Below are 19,226 nucleotides of genomic sequence, written 5' to 3'. Positions count from 1 at the left end.
TATAGAATTCCATGTGTGCATTAATGCAAACAAGTAATACTTGCATGAGGGAAGACTATGTTTACCTCAGTGGAGAATAAAGATAAATTTGACAAGATAAATGATTGTACCTCCTTTCTGAGAGCCTCCTCAAATATCTGATAACATATAGGAATCCAATACTGGCCATATATATATATATATATATATATATATATATATAATGATAAAATATTTAGTAACCTGATTTAAGTCTTCACTTCACTGCTTCTATATTACAAATGCAACTTACACTGGAGCTTTTTATTTTTTTGCAGTAGAAGGGTGTTGAATATTGGCCGTCCTAACAGCATAGTTGAGTGCTTAGCACTGTGTTAAAGAAATGAAATACTGTATTGGATTCTCTTTTCTTTTATGTATTCTTATATGTTTTCATGAGAACCTTTTATGGTACACATGTTTCAAACTGAATTCATTGTGTTCTCATATGGCTGATTGATAATAGCAGGAAAAGTGTAGCTCATTCTTCTTTCCACATGTTTTCCTTTGAGGCAACCCATACATTTCATAGTAGATCTTGAAGTGAAGGAATATAACATATTGGTCATTTAAGCAGCTACGCTTTGTCCCTTTTTTGTACTATTTCTAACCCAACTGAAGAAAAGTATATTTACTGTTGCTGTTAATTGTGTGTGGTGAGACATCCCACTTTCTATACTTAATATGTGAGGCGTCCATCTTCTATTTAATTCTGCTGATTCGCTGTGTGTGGAAGGATTCCTACCTTACACAACTGTACATAAATTCAAAACCTAACTGCTGCTATCATATATATATCCTGTTTGCTAAAATGTTAATCTATAGCCTAGTACCAGTGGTATTTTAGATGTGATACAAAACCAGGCAGGCAGGCTTTTAAAATAAAATAAATGTAACAATATGTTCTTTATTATAAATTATGAATGTGAAATAAGGTAAAGCCTATACTACTGCTGTAGACTTGATTTCCTTTAGCCAGGCTTTCAGGAAGTTCTCACTCTGGTCAGCTCCAGAAGATCCTCTGCCTTCTCCATTCTTGCCATTGTTCCTTTCTTCAGTCCCCAACCTTCCCTCTTTTGCACAGTGAAGATTTGTAGGGGGCTTCTATATATATGTATCAGTGTTCCCTTCAGAGTAGAAGCCCCCTGAAGACCTTCACCATGCAATGAGGAGAAGTTCAGAGACTGGGGATGTGGAGAGCACAATGAGTTCAAGAATGATGGGAATGAGATTTTTGTGCAAGTCCCAAGCTCTGCACACGTCAGCATTTGCATGTTCATGCAAACACCTGAACACGCCTCATGTAGGACCCTACTGGATGACTCTAGCTAGGCCCAGGCAATAACTGGACCCGATGTTTCTAGTTAAACCCTAAGAGTGTATATCTGTGAGTGGGGAGGCACAAATGAGGTGCTTCTAACACCAGAACAATGCCATTGAAGTCAGTGGGATCCCTTCAGTAAAAGTGGTTTTAATACTTAAAACCTAACTTAACAAATGAGAAACAGTTGCCTTGAGTTCACTATGATTATCTTTGAACAAAGCAAACTGAGATAGGGCAGTCTCTTAACACTGCAACAGAGGTTTAAGAATCACATTGGTAGACCACCTCGTGTAACGTTAATGTTTCCTGTGGGGTTTGTTATGTAGAATTTCCCTCATAATTCCTTTATGGGTCTAAATTAGGAGACACAGACATAGATTAAATGAATTCCAGGGCCTAAGAGAAGGCTGTTTACACACATTCCTTTCTCTCCCACGTGCAGCGTGCAGAAAGAAAAGAATATCCCAACTCTACATTCTGAACAATTTCATACTGTAGTTTTTCAGCAAAGCTACAAGGAAGGACAGACAGTGGAATTAGACCAGCATGAAATGAGTGGCTTAACAGGTTTGAGGAAAACATACTTCTATGAGTGAAAACAATTGTTTTAAAGCTACAAGTGCAGCAAAATCAAGACAGCTGCCCAACACAAATAAGTCACATTATAAGTCAGGTTTTATTCTTGTTTTTTTGTAAATTGCTTAGCCCTACCCCCCCCCCCCAAAGATTTTCAAAACCATACATAATGATTAAAAATATAGATCAAATATAAAAATACAAAACCATAAAAGAGTTCAACAACTGAGATAGTCCAAATGTCTGCATATCCACGCCCCCACTGCCACAGCTGGCTGGTACTATGTTATCAACTTGGAACTTTTCACAAAACCAATCATATGTTAGGTAGGAGAGAAGGCAGAGACTGATTTATTCTAACAGAGACTTTGTTCAGGAGTCTGTCAGAGCAACAGTCTACTATTGTGGTGCAGAGGTCAGAGAAAATCTACAACACCCCTGATATATATATATATTTTATAAGATATTTATTGAAATTTTCAAAGTGTTACAAAATAAAATAAAGGCAGAAGAAAGTACAAAATAAAAATAGTTAACAAAGTAGAAAAGGAAAAAAACAAACCCCTTCCAATCATATGAATACAAATTCCAAAAAAAAAGTGACAAAAAAAGAAAAATACATCACAAACAATTAAAAACATTTAAAAACAAATTCATTATTTTCAAATCCTCAACTGTCATTGCCTTCTTTCTTTGACCTCCTCCTCCTCCCTCTCTTTGTATCCTAGTTATTAATTATCCCAGCAAATCCTTTCCATATTTCATAATATTCTGTCATTACATTGCCCTAAACACCCCTGATAGTGGACTGCTCATTGATGAATTTTTACATGTTTCATGTCTGGGCATTAGCACTTGCAGTTATTTTGATATTTTGGAAAGCCAAAAGATGTGCTCATATTAAGATTCCTGTCTGTGTTGAATAAAGACTACCACAGGTACAAATGCTAATTTCCTAATACAGTACTGTGGAAACTTCAGTTCTTACCCTGTGAAGAATTTCAGATATGTCTAAGGCTACCCTCACAAGTCTTTGCATTAGAGCCTGGACTGTGGAGCCAGGCAATTGGGGAAAGCTCCTCCTCTGTTGTTTTGCCAGGAGAGTTGAGTCATAACTGTGCTAACAAATAAAGTATGTTCAGAAAATTATCACATCACATTTCACCTCCTTAATACAAAATTGGACATATCTTGTGTCTCATAAAACACAAGTAAATTTTCCAGCATTAATATTCTGGGGCCACAGGAATAAATGTTTGTGTGCAATCCTTTTATCAGTGACCTTTTTGGGGGTCACAGAACTAGCAAGGCCATTTAGAACCCCACCCTTTCTAAGACAGAGAACATCTTGTAGCTGGTTGTAGCATCACAACAGTAACAGTTATTACTATATTAACTGCTGGCCTTAATTTATTAAGTTATAGTACAAACCTATGCATGTCCACTCAGAAATAAATCTCGAGTTCAATTGGATTTACTCCCAGGTAAGTGTTTTAGGAGTTCAATCTAAAAGTTTAAATTGCAGATTTTGCACTCTAATGTTATCAGTCCTTTGGGAATTAATTTTCAAATTCTCAAATGTATTTTGCTGGCAATCCTAGACACACTTACTGGAGAGTAAGGCCTATTAAATTTAGAGGAACTTACTTCTGAGAAAGCATATTTAGGACTACAATGTCTATCTTTTATTTGTTAGCATTTATTGCACCCCTAAAGATTGTAGTGCTTAAACTATTTCTCACATCTATTAGAAGATCTTTTTACTGTGGCTTAAATTTTAAAAAGCATTTCATGTTTTACTTTTTTTAAAAAAATCCTCTGTCTTGTGGAAAATGCTCATTGTTCTTGAGCAAAGGCATTGGTATAGGGAGCTCAGGCAAAGAAAACTGTGTGCTACAAAATAGTGTTGGGCACCGTTGCTGATATTGCTTAAAGTTCTGCTTATACATGGTTTACACTTGAAATCAATGGGCCATAAGAAGCTAAACTAGAGGCAGGATTATGGTCATTCTGAATAGAGAATGCACTTCTCCTTCACTGCCAAAATTAACAATCTGGTACATGTAACACAATGGCTCAAGACAACTAGAGAAGAAGTCGCAGCTTTGTTAGATACAGTTGTCTTGAAAATCAGACTTAGGCTATATACACGTTATCAGTTTATCAAGTAGGGCAGGCATGGCCAAACTTGGCCCTCCAGCTGTTTTTGGACTACAACTCCCATCATCCCTAGCTAACAGGACCAGTTGTCAGGGATGGTGGGAATTGTAGTCCCAAAACATCTGGAGGGCCAAGTTTGGCCATGCCTGAAGTACGGCATATTTTTTCTCAATTTGGATTGAAGCTGCTTTGGGGGGAAATACAGTAAAGGCAGTATTTTCTGAGAAACAACGGGATAGATACAGGACAGCTATGGATTGTGGCCAATGTGTACACACTGCTTCCCGAACCAATGGTGGGAACACACTGGAGTGTGTACATAGCCTTGGACTTACAAAAACAAAGAGAAGCAGAGTAATGTTAGCTTCACATATGTAATGAAAATAATGGCTTTCTACTCTGAAATAAATTAGCAGTAGCCTTTGCTGCTTTTTTATATTAAACAAAACTGTCATATTCATTTCAGCATCCTCAGAAAAATCACTTTCCTTGATGCCCTGCAATATGTAAATATATTCAAAATATAAAATGATTGAGCCATTGATTTTGTGATTCAGATAACAGCAAAACATAGGATTACAGCTTGTTTTTGGCAGTGCTCTGTGAACCTTTAACAGCTGCCTGATAGGGAAAAGAATTCAGCTGATGAAACTTTTCCCCTGGCTGCATCTTCATGCTGGGAAAGGCATTTTTGTCTGTCACGCCGGCTCTTAAGGACACAAGACCCCTGCCAGGAAAAAAGAGAGCTGCTCTTTTTACAAGGAAGCTGTTAAATTGTTTGGTACCCATAAAGAAATAAGCGATATCATTTCATGGTAACTTAAAAAACACACACACATCAGCACATCATCAGGTGCTATGAGCACCTGGTGAGAATTATATCATTGCTGTTTGCTTGTCTAATCAACCTGTTGTGAAATGGATGCACTGGAGACTTACCCCACAATGCTTAATTTACTTCCTTGAGCTGTGCAAAAGAGTACTAAGAGGCAGGCCTTTGGTGATTTCCACATGAGTGGGGGCTGCAGAGACCAGTGTGTTAGCTGCATCCCCATTGCCATTCTGAGCACCCTCAATGAGTTGGGTGGCAAACCTCTGAAGTGGAGAGCCTTCCATGAAGACATGGGTTTTAGAACTCTGATTTTCCGGGGTTTTTAATTTGTTCACTTAAGAATGTATATGCAATAAACACATATTTGGCCTCAAAACATCAAAAGAGGAGAGGGGATATGCTCTCAATTGCCTCTAACATGTTTCTTGCAGAGAAACTCAGCTAGCTTGTGTTATTGTCCCTTTAAGGTGGCTAGTATGAGACATTACCACAGGATGGGGATAGGTTGTGGGAGATGGTTCCTGTCAGTCTACATCAGGGGGTAAGGAGGCTGCAGAGCATGTGTGGTGCCGAAGCTGATTTTATATAGCATCACCTGCAGGGCACAACCTCTTCCGCCAGCACAGTCAGCAGCTAAGAGAACTCTACAGAAGGGACAAGGCCTATGGTGTATGGACTGGAAATGTTCCAAATTTGATTGCAGGCCTAAGCTGTAAGTAAAAGCTCTAGAGCTCCTCAGCATCACCAGCAGGGGGAGTTACATAGTGTTCAGAGGAAAGAAGAGCATCATGATGTCATGACTAAGGGTTTGCTCAGGACATCTGTTGTATTTAGTACAGTCGTACCTTGGAAGTCAAATGGAATCCGTTCCAGAAGTCCGCTTGACTTCCAAAACGTTCCGAAACCAAGACGTGGCTTCCGATTGGCTGCAGGAAGCTCCTGCAGCCAATCGGAAGCCACAGAAACCACGTCAGACATTTGGGTTCCAAAGAACGTTCACAAACCGGAACACTCACTTCTGGGTTTGCAGCGTTCGGGAGCCAAAACGTTTGAGTCGCAAGGCATTTGTCAACCAGGGTATGACTGTATACATAGTAACTGCTGCACTTACATGTTTGTACTGGAAATAATTTCCTCAGTGTCTGATAAAAGTACATCATGTTTGCATATGTGATGTGTCTCTAGTCTCTTGAAGAAGTAATTTTGTGACTTCATTATTAAAGCTGTTAAAAAGAATTTGGAGCGCAAGAGTGAGACCGGACTGTGTCATTGACATCATTCCCACTCCTCTAAGAGGAAGAACTGGGTAATAGCATGAGCTGTGTAGCCAGAGTCAGTCCAAGTTACACTTGCATCATCATGTGTACATTTCTCACTTAAACTTGAGTAGCTTTTAATACTTGACTTAAAAGTGTGAAGCTTTAATCAGCTCTAATCAATGCACAAATACATGCTGGAACAAACTTTGCATTGAAAGGACTGGCTTTCGATAGGACTGCAGCAAGTGATAGAATCATAGATTTCTAGAGTTGGAAATGACTCCGAGGGTTTTCTAGTCCAATCACCTGCAATGCAGGAATTATGGTCACAGCTGTCCCTGGGTGGGCTCGAACCAACAGCCTTCTGGTTAACAGCCAGACACACTGGTCCATTGTGCCACAGGAGGGTAAAAGGATTAAAGTTCTCCACCTGCCTGTCCTGCAGATGCTATTTGCATTTTTAAATGTGCATGGAAATGCAAATACACATCATGATGATTAGTCCAACGGAACATGCACCCTGGCTCTAATAATCATTTAGCTTCTACGTGGCCCTCTTCACATAATCTATTTGTGTGTAAATTCAGCATGAAGACCAAGGTTCCTCCGAGATTCTAAATAATATGGGGATTCTCCACAAATGCATGTTCAGAGACAATAAAGCCGCATCCCAATTCAGAAATACACCCTCCATAATGATAAGGAGATAGCTTAGCTCACTTATCCCTAACCATGAATTGGTTTTATGTATCAGTAGAACATCTGAAAATGGCTTATATTTCTGTTCATTTAGCTTCCTTTCTGAAAGCAGATCAGCTCTGCTTCCAGTTACTTCATATATGCCTTTTCCTTCTATTTTAAGGTAGCCAGATCCCAGATCCCTAAGTTAAATAGCATGGTGCAATTGTTGAGAAGGAAGGACAAGGCATTGCTACCAGCAATTGATGCAGTATGGAGATGATGCCCATGGCAAACATATGCCACGTTTTTACCCCACAGATTACATTCAACAGGCATCTGGGTATTTTGCATACTTTTATGAAGTGCCACATTCTTCACGGTTTTCCTATGTATTACACCATGTTTCTTAGCTCTGTCCCAAATGAAATGGATCCTATGTGCTCTCTTAAAAGTCAGTGAGAAAACTGATTTAAATGGAAGCAAAAACATAGCCTAGTGCTGAAGGGTTTTGCATTTCTACTTTGTTAGGCAGCCAAGCAGCTCCTTTATAAAATCTAGACATTTTACTAAATTGTTCAAGTCTGCCAAAAAAAAAAAGTATAAGAGCTGGAACTTCTCTAACTTTACAAGTGAAAACTATGTGTGAAATATTTAATGGTGTTGGAATACAAGAGTACATCAAAACATTCAGACTATCTAGGGGATCAGGTTTCTAAAAAGCTGAAATATAAAGGCATAATTCTATGTAATTAGACCACTGACTGGTATTAATTGCTGGAACAATATAGGTCTTTATAGTCACAATGTTACACCTCATAACTGGAAGTTCTGTTGATAAAATGGTATCATTAGGAAATAAAACCATTTGGCAGGTGTTTCCTGGAAAACTGCTGTGTTGGAAATATTGCCAAGGGAAAACAAACTATTTGGAATCCTGTAGTAGAATAAATGTATCTGCTAGAATTTAGGTAAGATGTTGGCCTGGTTTGCAGGCAATGCTGCCCCTCGTTCTCATGCTATATGGGTGAGCATTCATAGGCTCAAAGGAAGCATCAGGCTTGCATGAATCCCCCTTCCTCCTCTTCCTCTGTTGCCAGTGAATTTTGCAATGATAAATCAATGCAACTGTTTCATTCTGATCCTTGGGTAGTAGTTTTCAACTAAATCTTTGTGCAGCCAGAATGACTTCCACTTGCGCAATGAAACTCCTGCCTGCCTGCCAACATGCATGCTGTACACCATGCCCAAAACTACTCCAGAGGACTGGGGGGGAAGCAAAATTTAGGGGGCACATAGGGGGAGGAGAGGAGGACTTAGTGAACACATGGGCTTCTAAAGGGCAGCTTTCAGGCACTTTGTTCCTCCCTGATCTTTTTTACTCCTGCACTATTCTAAGCCAGAGTTTGGTTCAGCATATTGTCTGAGCCCTGAGCTCATGCTTAAGGTCTCTCCCTGCTAACCATGAGTTCTAGCCAAGGTTTATTGAAGATATGAAAAATAAAAATTGCCCCACGGTATTGTCAATGGTTCAAAATGTATTCCAGCAGTTTCAGTGTGTGAAACATCTGGCTGTGGCCTGCACAGTGACTTAATGCACAATCCACCTATATTTACACCAAGTGCATGAGAGCCAAGATGTAAATATTTCCCACTCAGGAGATGTAGGCTGCAATAACACCTAGGTGTAAGACTACTGAGCTACTTGAGTAAATATATATATATATAAGATGGTGCTGTTAATGGGGAAAACATGAAGGAGGAGATGTGCCCAGTGGGGAATAAGAACTTTCAATAAACATTTTAACAAGACATCCCCCAAAAGCAAAAATAAGGATAAAATAGGCATGATATATCAGGGACCAGCTCCAGAAAACATAAATGTCCCTGGTAAATGGGAACAATTTAAGCATACCAGAAGATTTGAAGCCAAATGTAGTCTTGGTAAGTTACCACTGAGAATTCAATCTAGAATTTATGTTTAAGTAATAACTGGATCAGATCCTATAAATTCAGTTCCAAAGGAGCATTCCTATGCCCAGAATTTATGCCCAGTTTTGTATGAGTGCAAGCTATTCTTTATTCTAAACAGAAGTTATGTCACAATTTAGAAATGCATTTTGTCATAGCAATTTGTGATGTGTTGTTTAGAATAAAACAAGCGAGACTCAAAGCAGGATAAACATTACACATAATGATGTGTTGTATTTTTCAAACACTGGTTTTAGTGCTACCAGCATGAAGACATGCAATGTACAATCCTTAAAATGTTTCTGTAGGGCTGCAATCCAAAGTATACTTGCTTGGAAGTGAGATGTAGCTCTGGTTGGGCTACAGTTTGGGCCCAATATATTTTGCGTCTCAAGCAGCTGCATTACACCATCCAAGAGGGGCATCCCAGAATCCCACGCACTGTCACACTGGAGTGTGATTATTTCCAAACGTTGTGTGCCCATGCATGTGTTGCAGCATCCTTTGCAACAGAGTCTTGGGTACATCTCTTGGATCAATTGCTTTTTTGCTGCCCAGAGTGAGAGACTGGGTTGCCATGTTCTGTGCGTTTCAAAGTTGCTTAATGCCAGTCTATGTGAGAGACTGACCCAGCAGAGAGCACAGCTCTACCTGGGTGAGACACAGGGAAGGTGCAGTTATGCTGCTGTGTATATATTCTCCCACCTAGTTAGAGGTGGGAGAATGATCTGCTTGTAAATTGTGCTTAATGCATTTTTATAGACCAGACATTTGTGTTGTCATAAATGGTTGGGTGAGGATCATCTATTTAGTTGCTAAGGGTGTATCTTAGTTGCTAAGGGTGTATTCTGTTTCACTTATTTTATGTAGTTGCCAGGGATTTTGCTTATTAGAGTTTGATTGTATTTTTGTATTTGTAATGGTTTTATGATTAAAAGGATATTTTGTTTTTCTGTTAATTACGCTGCTTTAAATTTTGTTTTTGTTTTAATGCAGCCTTCATCGGTAATGGTTTATTTTTATATTTTGTAATGCTTTATTTGTTGTTTTAAGTGGGGTTGTAAACTGCTTTGAGATTATAAATTTTAAATGTAAAGTGGTGTAGAAATGCTTTAAAATGAAGCAGCTTTATAGAAGCCCCTAAAAACGTTGCTGCTTCAAGAAGCCACTTGGATTTATTGGACAGCTGAGCCATTCTGGATTATTTTGCCTAACATTACGGGCCTAGCATAGCCCAGAAGAGAAGGCTGGAGTAAATATGTGCCATTTGCTTGCACCTTCCAGTGGGCTGGCGGGAGGGAGAAAAACACGTGTTTAGCTTCAAGTGTAGCAACTCAATTTAGAGAGCAAGAGCCAAAAAAAGCACAAACAGTAAGGTCAAATTCCGGCCAATGCTGTGTAAGAGTGTGTAGTTGTATGTGTGGCTGCCATTGACTATAATGAAACTTGTGTAGACAAATTGTGAAAACTATAGACAAGTTGGCCCCAAAAACCTTTATAGTGTGCCTTTTGTGAAAAAGCTTCTAAGCTCTGAAATGTGTTGCAGCCAAAAGGACTTTCCGTTCTCATAACCTGCTTAAACTGCTGCACATACAGTTAGCTTAAATAATGCTATACTGCAATTGCATATATTCCAAGAAAGTTCCTTATTGTTGCTGCTGTGCTGTAGCTATCCAAGTGAGGCAGATCTGAAAGCTGTTTCAGCTCACACTTGCATTGGGAACATATAATGTGTTTTTAAAAGCAGAAACATTTAGATAATTTTTTTCAGTAAAGTGGGCCACATTGCTTGCCTAGTTTATTGTGCCTAGTAAAATCTAATTGAAACTTTAATGTTAAAGAAATCACACATTGTTCTATGTGGGTCTGTGAAACTTACATTTTTACCCTTTGCTGTTGTTTTTAACAATACTTTGTAGCATTCCGTTGTACTGCTTTAGCATCTCTTTAAAACTGGAGGGTTGTCAGTGGGCCAGTTTTACCAAAGCCAAACAATTTTTTATTTTTGCGGGTCACATGCTTTCAGCAGAGGTCCAATGCTAGATAGTAAAAAGTTTAAAATATTAGCATATTCTAAAACATATACAGTTGTACCTCGGGTTAAGAACTTAATTCATTCTGGAGGTCCGTTCTTAACCTGAAACTGTTCTTAACCTGAGGTACCACTTTAGCTAATGGGGCCTCCCGCTGCCACCACCGCGTGATTTCTGTTCTCATCCTGAAGTAAAGTTCTTAACCCAAGGTACTATTTCTGGGTTAGCAGAGTCTGTAACCTGAAGCATCTGTAACCTGAGGTACCACTGTACATGAATAAATAAAAAAAAACTTTTCTTTTCTTTTGGAGAATCTCCATCAATGAAAGTTACAAGCAGCAGAAATGGATACTGCAAAGCAGTGCTCCCTTATGATCATCTTCTTAGAGCAGGGGTCGGCAAGGTTTATCTTGCCTGGGCCGGATCGGTCCTGTGGAGATCCCTCTGTGGGCCACATCGCACGTACACGACTTTTGTCATCTGCGCAGATGTGATTTTCAGCGCAGTGGAAGCAAGTCCCTGCGCTGTGCTGTGCCGGTTTAGCGCAGTGCGAGAACAGGCCGCTCAGTTCGGGGGCGGCTAATGGGCCAGTCAAAGACCTCCGTGGGCTGCTTCCGGCCCATGGGCCTTAGGTTGCTGACTCCTGTCTTAGAGCATTAGGATCTAGAGGACAACAGTCTCCTGACAGAGAAAGAATACGATATTAGCACTGAACAAATGGCTTACAAACAAACAATGCTTTTTTATATATAAAAAAGGTTTGTACTGGTTAAAATTAAATTAAAAAGCAATAATTCCAACAGAGACAGCATAAATGCCATTATGGATATAAATAAATATTATGGATAAAAAGCTCCGCCTGTGGTGCTGAAAAAATCACAGAGAAGGGTCCAGGTGGTCCTTCCTTAAAGAGGCTGATCCTGGGAGGAAGCCCAAGAAAGCCAAGGTGGGAAGCTGTGCTGGTTTGTTGTGGAACTGGAAGATAACTGCTCCTGGTGAGAGCTTTAGGTGAACCTTTTGGGAGGGAAGAGAGGTTTGACTGACTAGTGCTAGTGCCTCTAGGCAGACAGCTCAAATGGCTGGTGAGTGTCTTGTCTCCTCACCAACAAGAGAGAATTGGTTAGTTCCTTTTTATATGTATACTCCATTTGTACTGTGGGGAGAAACCAGTGCATTTGTGATTTTTTATCATTGGTCGGGTTTAGAGAAAATGTACTGGGATTCTTATGGTTGGGGGTGGTGCTGCCATCTCCAGGGTTGACAAGATGTGGTGCTTGCAGCCTAGTGGTGTTGCTGTGGAATGCCAGGCCTACCTGCCACAATGAAGCATAACTCATTCCGGATTTCCTTGTGGATGAGGGCCTGCACTTCTCATTTCTGTTGACAACACAGGGACAGACCAGCATAAAATTTTATTTTTTATTTTAGTTGGCAATTACTTAAGAACTTGAGAGCACAAAAAGTCCATGTGCCTTGGGATCTGGCAGCTCCCGCTGTAAAATATAAGCACCATAAATATTTCGGTAACATTTGTCTTGTTCTCTGAGGACAAATGCAAAGTTACCATACCGTGAGCCTGGAAATAGCCCTCTGAAGAATATAGTGTTGCGATATATTGGGGCAGGGAACTTGTGACCCTCAGGGTTGCTGGACTACAACTCCAATAAGCCTCAACCAGCAAAGGAGGGTCATGGATTCTCCAGCCTGGGTTTAGAAATGGCTGGTGGGCATTGGGAGTTCAACAACATCTGGAGGGCCACTGCTTTAGAAACACTGAACTATGTGCAATTTTATAATATATATTATACTAACAGGAAGTGCTCAGCGCTGCCCAGAAATTCAAAGAAACCTAAAAATATTGTGATTTTTAAATGGATAGTGTAAATTGTGAGTTTTAGGCCTGTGTGTGTACACACACGCATACCGCCCCCACCCCCTGCACCGAGACTGCCACCTTCACCATGGGAACTCTCATGTAGAGTTTAGAGATGATATCTCAAGAGGCATTCAAATTAGTGCAGGTTCGAACAGTCATGCTAAATTGGGCAACAGTATATTCAGAGCTGTCCAAATTGACACAAGCTGTCAAATTTAGTGATATCCATCTCAGGAACCCTCGTGCGGAGTTTGGCAATGATCTCTCAAGAGGTGGCCAAACCTATAGGGAAGAAGCAGACAAACTACTTTCCAAAATATATAGTAGATAATAAATACAATACAGAAGTTATTAGTATTATAGTATTTTAGCCATGATGTGCCATAAAACACACACACACTTGGCAACTGGATTTCTCACATAACAAGTCCCACCAACACAGGTCTAGAATCATGCAGGAGATTAAACACATACACATCACTATAGCTCAACTAGGAAAAAAAGTTTGAGTATTATTTGCATTGCATTTGTTTAACACAAATAATTACACCTTATGAAAGGTGCTTGTACTGCACATATGCCTCAGTTAAATATGTTGATTGAGAAATAAATGTTTAAAATAACTAAAGGTTGCCTGTGCACTGATGGTATGTTCCCACACAGATTTGCATGGAGGTGTGCTTTTTCTTCCATGTGTACAAATACAGGACAGCTCTAGAGGTCTCCACACCCTGTATCTTGGCAAACTTCTGGTTTGTTTCCTTTACAACCCCATTAATATGTTCTCCTGGGCCTCCTTAGAAGAGTTGGAAATTATCTCAACTAGCATTGATGTGTTTTCTTGATTCAGCTATGCATGGAAATTTAAATTCTCTTGAAATGAAATTTATTTCAACCACTTCACTCATTATCTTGCCTACATCATTCAGCATGGGTGTTCTATTTGCATACAGTTTAAAATGAAAGGTTGTGTATCTCAACAGCGGTGGCAGTGGTGGTGGATTACAGCAGTGGTGTAATCCCTGTGGTACATTTTTAAACTCCAGCGATACTGTGTGCTCTTGATATGTTATGAAGTCTTTGCACATAGTATAATGAGGTTGCTTTTTTCACCATTTGGGGGCCAGTTTGCCATTTCTCTGCGGTCATTGGCATTGGCCTCATGAGTTCCCACAACTACATCAAGAAACATTAAGTGTGAACTGGGTTGCACATGGATACCCACAAGCAAACTGGGAGGAATGCAAGATTTTCATTGTCAATAACTGCCCCATAAAAAAATAAAAATAAAGACCACACTCTTTCGAATGACGTACTTATTGAACAGTCAGATTTATACAGAAGTTAGATTAGATCCAGTCTTTATTGAGCATACATTTTGATTTGTTTGAAAGGAGTTATATGACCGTGAGCATTCATTTGCTTGCAGGTTGCTTACATGTCTTCGTGTTAGTCATTTGCTGATCCCACACTTTCCAATTCATCTCTCTGTCATTTTCCCAACTGCAAAAAGTCAACTTTTATTTAAAAGTGGATTTGTTGTGCTAGGGCGATAAAGCCCTTTAATCGACTTTAATTGCACAAACCTCAAGTTCTGGTATGCACTTGCTTCTGTCCCTGCAAAATACTGACAGGCTGGACACAGTTCTAGTCTACCACTGCTAAACTTTGTGTAAGCAAATTAGGATGAATGCTGAATAATGCTGAATGCTGAATGCTGAACAGGTTGTCTGGAGCAGCTCTGTAAAGTGACACTTACCCATGCCACCTTCCACATTAGTTTGACCAGAGACGATTGTGCAATTGAAATAGCAGCTTTGTCATGGCCTTTGGCTAGTACAATAAAATCTTATTTACAGATACAGTATAAAATAGCATACACAATTTGTGTCATGGACATGTGCCCTAACTCCTTTAAATACTTAGCAATACTCTATACACACGAATAAAGACTCTTTTTGTGTACAAAGGCTACTTCCTGATCAGCAGCTCTCAAGCCAAACATCTGTTTAAAACTCAGCAGTTTGGATATCTGCTGTAGGAACTACTAATAGGGAAATGTCAAAAATAACTTCAGTTTATGGTAAGGTTACCAGATTTTTTTCAATGAATCTGGGGACACTTTTCAACTTCAATTGATTTTGTATGGGGACTGATTAGTAGAAATGGGGACATCTGGTAACCTTAGTGTATGATGCAAGCCTGTGCCTCTCCATTGCACAAAACACTTGAAATTTTTTCTATCTGTAATCCTGGGTGTAGCCTCTTGAGGTGCAGAACTCAGTACATTACAAATTGCTTTCCACCATGGAATTATTACATGTTTGTGAAATACTTCAAATAGGAACAGTGTCAGCCAAGTGCAAGTTGTTAGGTTTGGATAAGGTTGTGAATGATCATAGGTTTCTTGATATTGCAACACTGCTAATCTGCTCAGTTCAATTGCTCAGCTGATGGGTGAAGCTTTTCACAGTGTTGAGAAAAGGATTATCACCAGCTAGTGTCTCCAAATCAAGCTGCAGATTCCGTTTTTTAAAGAGTGGTCAATCCATGGGATTACTAAGACTCTACAGGTGCAAGCCTATGCACACTTACAATTGAGTTCTGTACCTTCTGGGTAAAATATGGATAGCATCAAATTGCAGATGACATAGGTAGTAGTAGTAGTAATAATAATAATAATAATAATAATAATAATAATAATAATAATAAATTTTATTTACGGTATACCCTGCCCTCCCCAGCCAAGGGCAGCTAACAACCAATAATAAAAACAAATTGATTGAAATACAACTTTAAAAACGAGATTAAAATGCAACATTAATATATTAAAATGCAGCCTCATCACGGGAGGAGAAAGGAAAAAAGAAAGAGGGGGAGGGAATCAAATTGACTCCAAGCCAAAGGCCAGGCGGAACAACTCTGTCTTACAGGCCCTGCGGAAAGAGATCAGATCCTGCAGGGCCCTGGTCTCATGAGACAGACAGTTCCACCAGGCCGGAGCCAGTGTTGAAAAGGCCCTGGCTCTGGTTGAGGCTAAGCTAACTTCCTTAGGGCCCGGGACCTCTAGGGTGTTGCTATTTATGGACTTTAAGGTCCTCTGTGGGGCATACCGTAGGTACGAGGGTCCTAGGCCGTGAATAATAATAGTGCTACTGCTACTACTACTACTACTATTTGTACCCCGCCCATCTGACTGGCTTGCCCCAGCCACTCTGGGTGGCTTCCAGCACATACTGAAACATAATAAAACATTAAACATTAAAAACTTCCCTATACTGTACAGGGCTGACTTCAGATGTCTTCTAAAGGTTGTTACTTATCTCCTTGATGGAAGGGCATTTCACAGGGTGGGCACCACTACTGAGAAGGTCTTCTGTCTGGTAAGGAAACCATGCAAAGTACATACATATTTATTGGGTGCCACTACAGAACATAGCAAATTTTTGGCTCCTAAGCTGTCCTCATAAGCAAAACAACTAGAGGTACATATTCAGTTTAGTAATGGTTTCATCCCTCTCAAATGATGCAGATAAATAAGTCAGTTAAAACACATACATAGGGTGGGAGCAGGTTAAACATAGACCAAGGATAAAAAGTAGAAGGCCTTGTCCTTTTTTCAGTGAGCTACCCTATGAAAAAGGTTTTAAAGGGAAAGCAGGGTGGGGATTTTCCCTTCTAGTTTCCTCTCATTTTTGTTAGCTTTAAAAAGAATTCTGCTTGTCCTTTTAAACCCTTTTCACAGTTAGATGTTTTTAAACTCCTATATCTTCTGCAGCTTGATCCTATGCCTATTTACTTAGTTTGTGCGAGTTTCTTGGAAAGTAATCCTCTGGTCCAGTATGAAGTAATCCAGTTGAAATCCCCTTTTGCCTTACCGTATTTTTCGCCCCATAGGACGCACTTTTCCCCCTCCAAAAATGAAGGGGAAATGTGTGTGCATCCTATGGGGCGAATGCAGGCTTTCGCTGAAGCCTGGAGAGTGAGAGGGGTCGGTGCGCACCGATGCCTCTAGCTCTCCAGGCTTCAGGAAGCTATCCGCAAGCCTTGCAAGCCCGGCGGGAGTTCCCGCAGGCTCACAAGGCTTGCGGGCAGCAGCCTGCCGCCCAAAGCACGGGGAGCCCTCCAGAGGGTGTCCACAAGCCTTGCACGCCCGGCAGGAGGTCCCGCCGGGCGCGCGAGGCTTGGGGCGGCAGCCTGCAGCCCGAAGCACGGGGAGCCCTCCGGAGGGCGCCCCGTGCTTCGGGCAGGTGTGCACAAGGCTTTGGGCTGCAGCCGCGGCTGGGGGGGAAATAAATTTTTTTTATTCATTCCCCCCCCCAAAAAAAACGTGGTGCGTCCTATGGGCCGGTGCGCCCTATAGGACGAAAAATACGGTACATTGTCTCTGGGGGCGGGGGCGGGGAGCAACCCAGGGTTCATATTCCACACTAAGAATTTCAGGTGGTCATACACTGGAGCGAAGGAGGTGGGTGCCTTATCTCTGAGTGTGCAAGATTCTGGGAACAAATGTCACTGTAGAATAGAGGCCTTGAACCATAAAACAGCAGTGCATGCAAAATTACTGACAAGAAGCATGTAAAGGAAAAATGGAACAGTTGTATTGTTATGCTCCTGCCAATTCTCTGAATGGTGAGAAATTCAGGCATTGCCAGGGCTACAGCCAACGGTGATTTAAGTGGAAGGGGAAGTTGCGCTTTGGCAAGGGTTTCTGGGAAGAAGCAGGAAGTGGGCTAAACACCATGCGGGGCTGAGGAAGCCATCACCACGAGGTACGGGCAGTATATTGATTGATGTGCTTGTGGAGCTGGGCTGGCTGCTCTCAGGAAGGCAACAAAGGACTCTCTTGTGATGTGAATGCTCTGGACCTCTCCATCTAGATGCAGTTGTAAATATGTGTTAATTAACCACTGGCCTGATCCACCAGGCTATTATTACGTTCTTATGTTATTACTGAGTATTCTTTTCATGTGCTAGTTTACACATCACATTATGTATCAAAGGATTATCCAGATTATGGGTGTGCAGTAAACAAATATATTAAATTTCATAAGAAATGTATCTGCATGTGCATGACTGGCATTAGAAGTTGAAGATCTCTATACTCTTATCTTTGTTAACTGATGTTGTTTTGGAGCGCAAAGGGAGCAAAACTTAATTTCGGAGTTTACAAAAGCAGGTCATAATTCTGAGTGACCATAAACAACCATTAATCCTATGATTATTTATCACAGTGTACATGATACCATATGAGAAGCAAGACCTAAGTGTATGGTAGGATGATTTTTATCCACTTGCACCCAAGCAAAATACTGTATGGAAACCAGGTGTGTCATAAAATGCCTTTGGAAACCAGTTTTCCATACCAAGTAAACAAGTAAGTCATCATGGGGGTAAATAGTTATCAGTAACCATTTTGGAGACCTATTTTTATCTTGTTCCATATAATGGAAATTGTACTGCCAAAGTAGCAAGACAAGCTCCCCCATCCCCTGTCAGCTGGTAGTCGAGTTTCCTTCAAAACAAGGCAAACAAGATGAACCAGCACAGCTATTTGGCAGGAAAAGGCATCCAAATCCTGATTGAGCAGCTTCAGGATTGCATAAGAATGACTTTTAGTTTAAAGTCACTGGACTCCTTAACTATGAAGTGAGATAGTATCACAGCAAAACAAACAAAACCCCAAACCTACAAATAACTCACTAAATAATAATTTTAAAAAAACAAAAAAAGAGTGGGGTGGATCTAAGTCTCTCCTAATAAATTCACTTAATTTGGAAGTAAACCACAACTGAGCTCAGTCCTTCTTTGTAAATGGTATTTAAGGTTGAAATATAAATTATTATTGCTTTAAAACACTTCTAGGGTGAGGTAAGGCAAAGAACATGTCTATTTTTGGTAGCCTCCATGCTACTTTATTTCTTTTCAAGTATTTATTCTTGATACAAGCAAGTGCAACTTTATTTCTTTTCGAGTATTTATTCTTTACAAGCAAATGCAAACAATATTACTCAAGTATTGTTCTTCAGGTGGCTAGAATATGTAGAATACATATCCTGACTTGCTTCATTATGCAAGTTTATATTTTAGTAAGTATAGACTTTCAGCTTCACTGACATAATAAGGTCAACACAGAAAGATTAAAGACATTTAACACTGCTCAAATTAAAAGTCCAAAGGAATGTTGTAAAGGTCTTGTACAAATCTTGCTCTTAAAGAAGACAAATGGATTGTTGTTTTACAAGGACCATTTCCCATGAAACCCATTTCTTTTATTTATTTATTTTAAAATATATTCTGCTGTTCTGAAAAAGTTGCATGAAACATAATATGAAAGCATAATTTTAGGGTTGCTACATTATATAATTAATAGAACTATTGTTTATCATGCCTAATGCAAAGTGGCTAAATATTTAAAAGCAAAACATTCTACAAGCACATCTCTATGGCCAACTCAGGATTATTCATCTCTCCAGTGACTGCCTACAGAGTCCCACAG

At 40.0% G+C, this 19,226-nt stretch overlaps 1 protein-coding gene across 5 annotated transcripts in view; it reads right to left on the bottom strand.

The window, feature by feature from the left end:
- The window catches only part of PRSS35 (serine protease 35), a 155,301-nt gene that overhangs the window by 18,777 nt on the left and 117,298 nt on the right, over positions 1–19,226 (bottom strand). Inside the window, exon 3 of one of the 5 annotated variants that reach the window (XR_013984030.1) lies at positions 12,257–13,009. The exons of the other annotated variants lie outside the window; for them this stretch is intronic. The gene's annotated coding sequence lies outside the window, so the exon portion shown is untranslated. Of the gene's footprint in view, positions 1–12,256; positions 13,010–19,226 lie in introns of those variants that run through there. 5 annotated transcript variants of the gene reach the window in all.

Source organism: Podarcis pityusensis (genome assembly GCF_964106645.2).
Source record: "Podarcis pityusensis genome assembly, chromosome: 3".
NCBI classification, from domain to species: Eukaryota; Metazoa; Chordata; class Lepidosauria; order Squamata; family Lacertidae; genus Podarcis; species Podarcis pityusensis.
The sequence above is the reverse complement of the archived record's forward strand: the minus strand, read 5'-3'. Positions and strand labels throughout refer to the sequence as shown.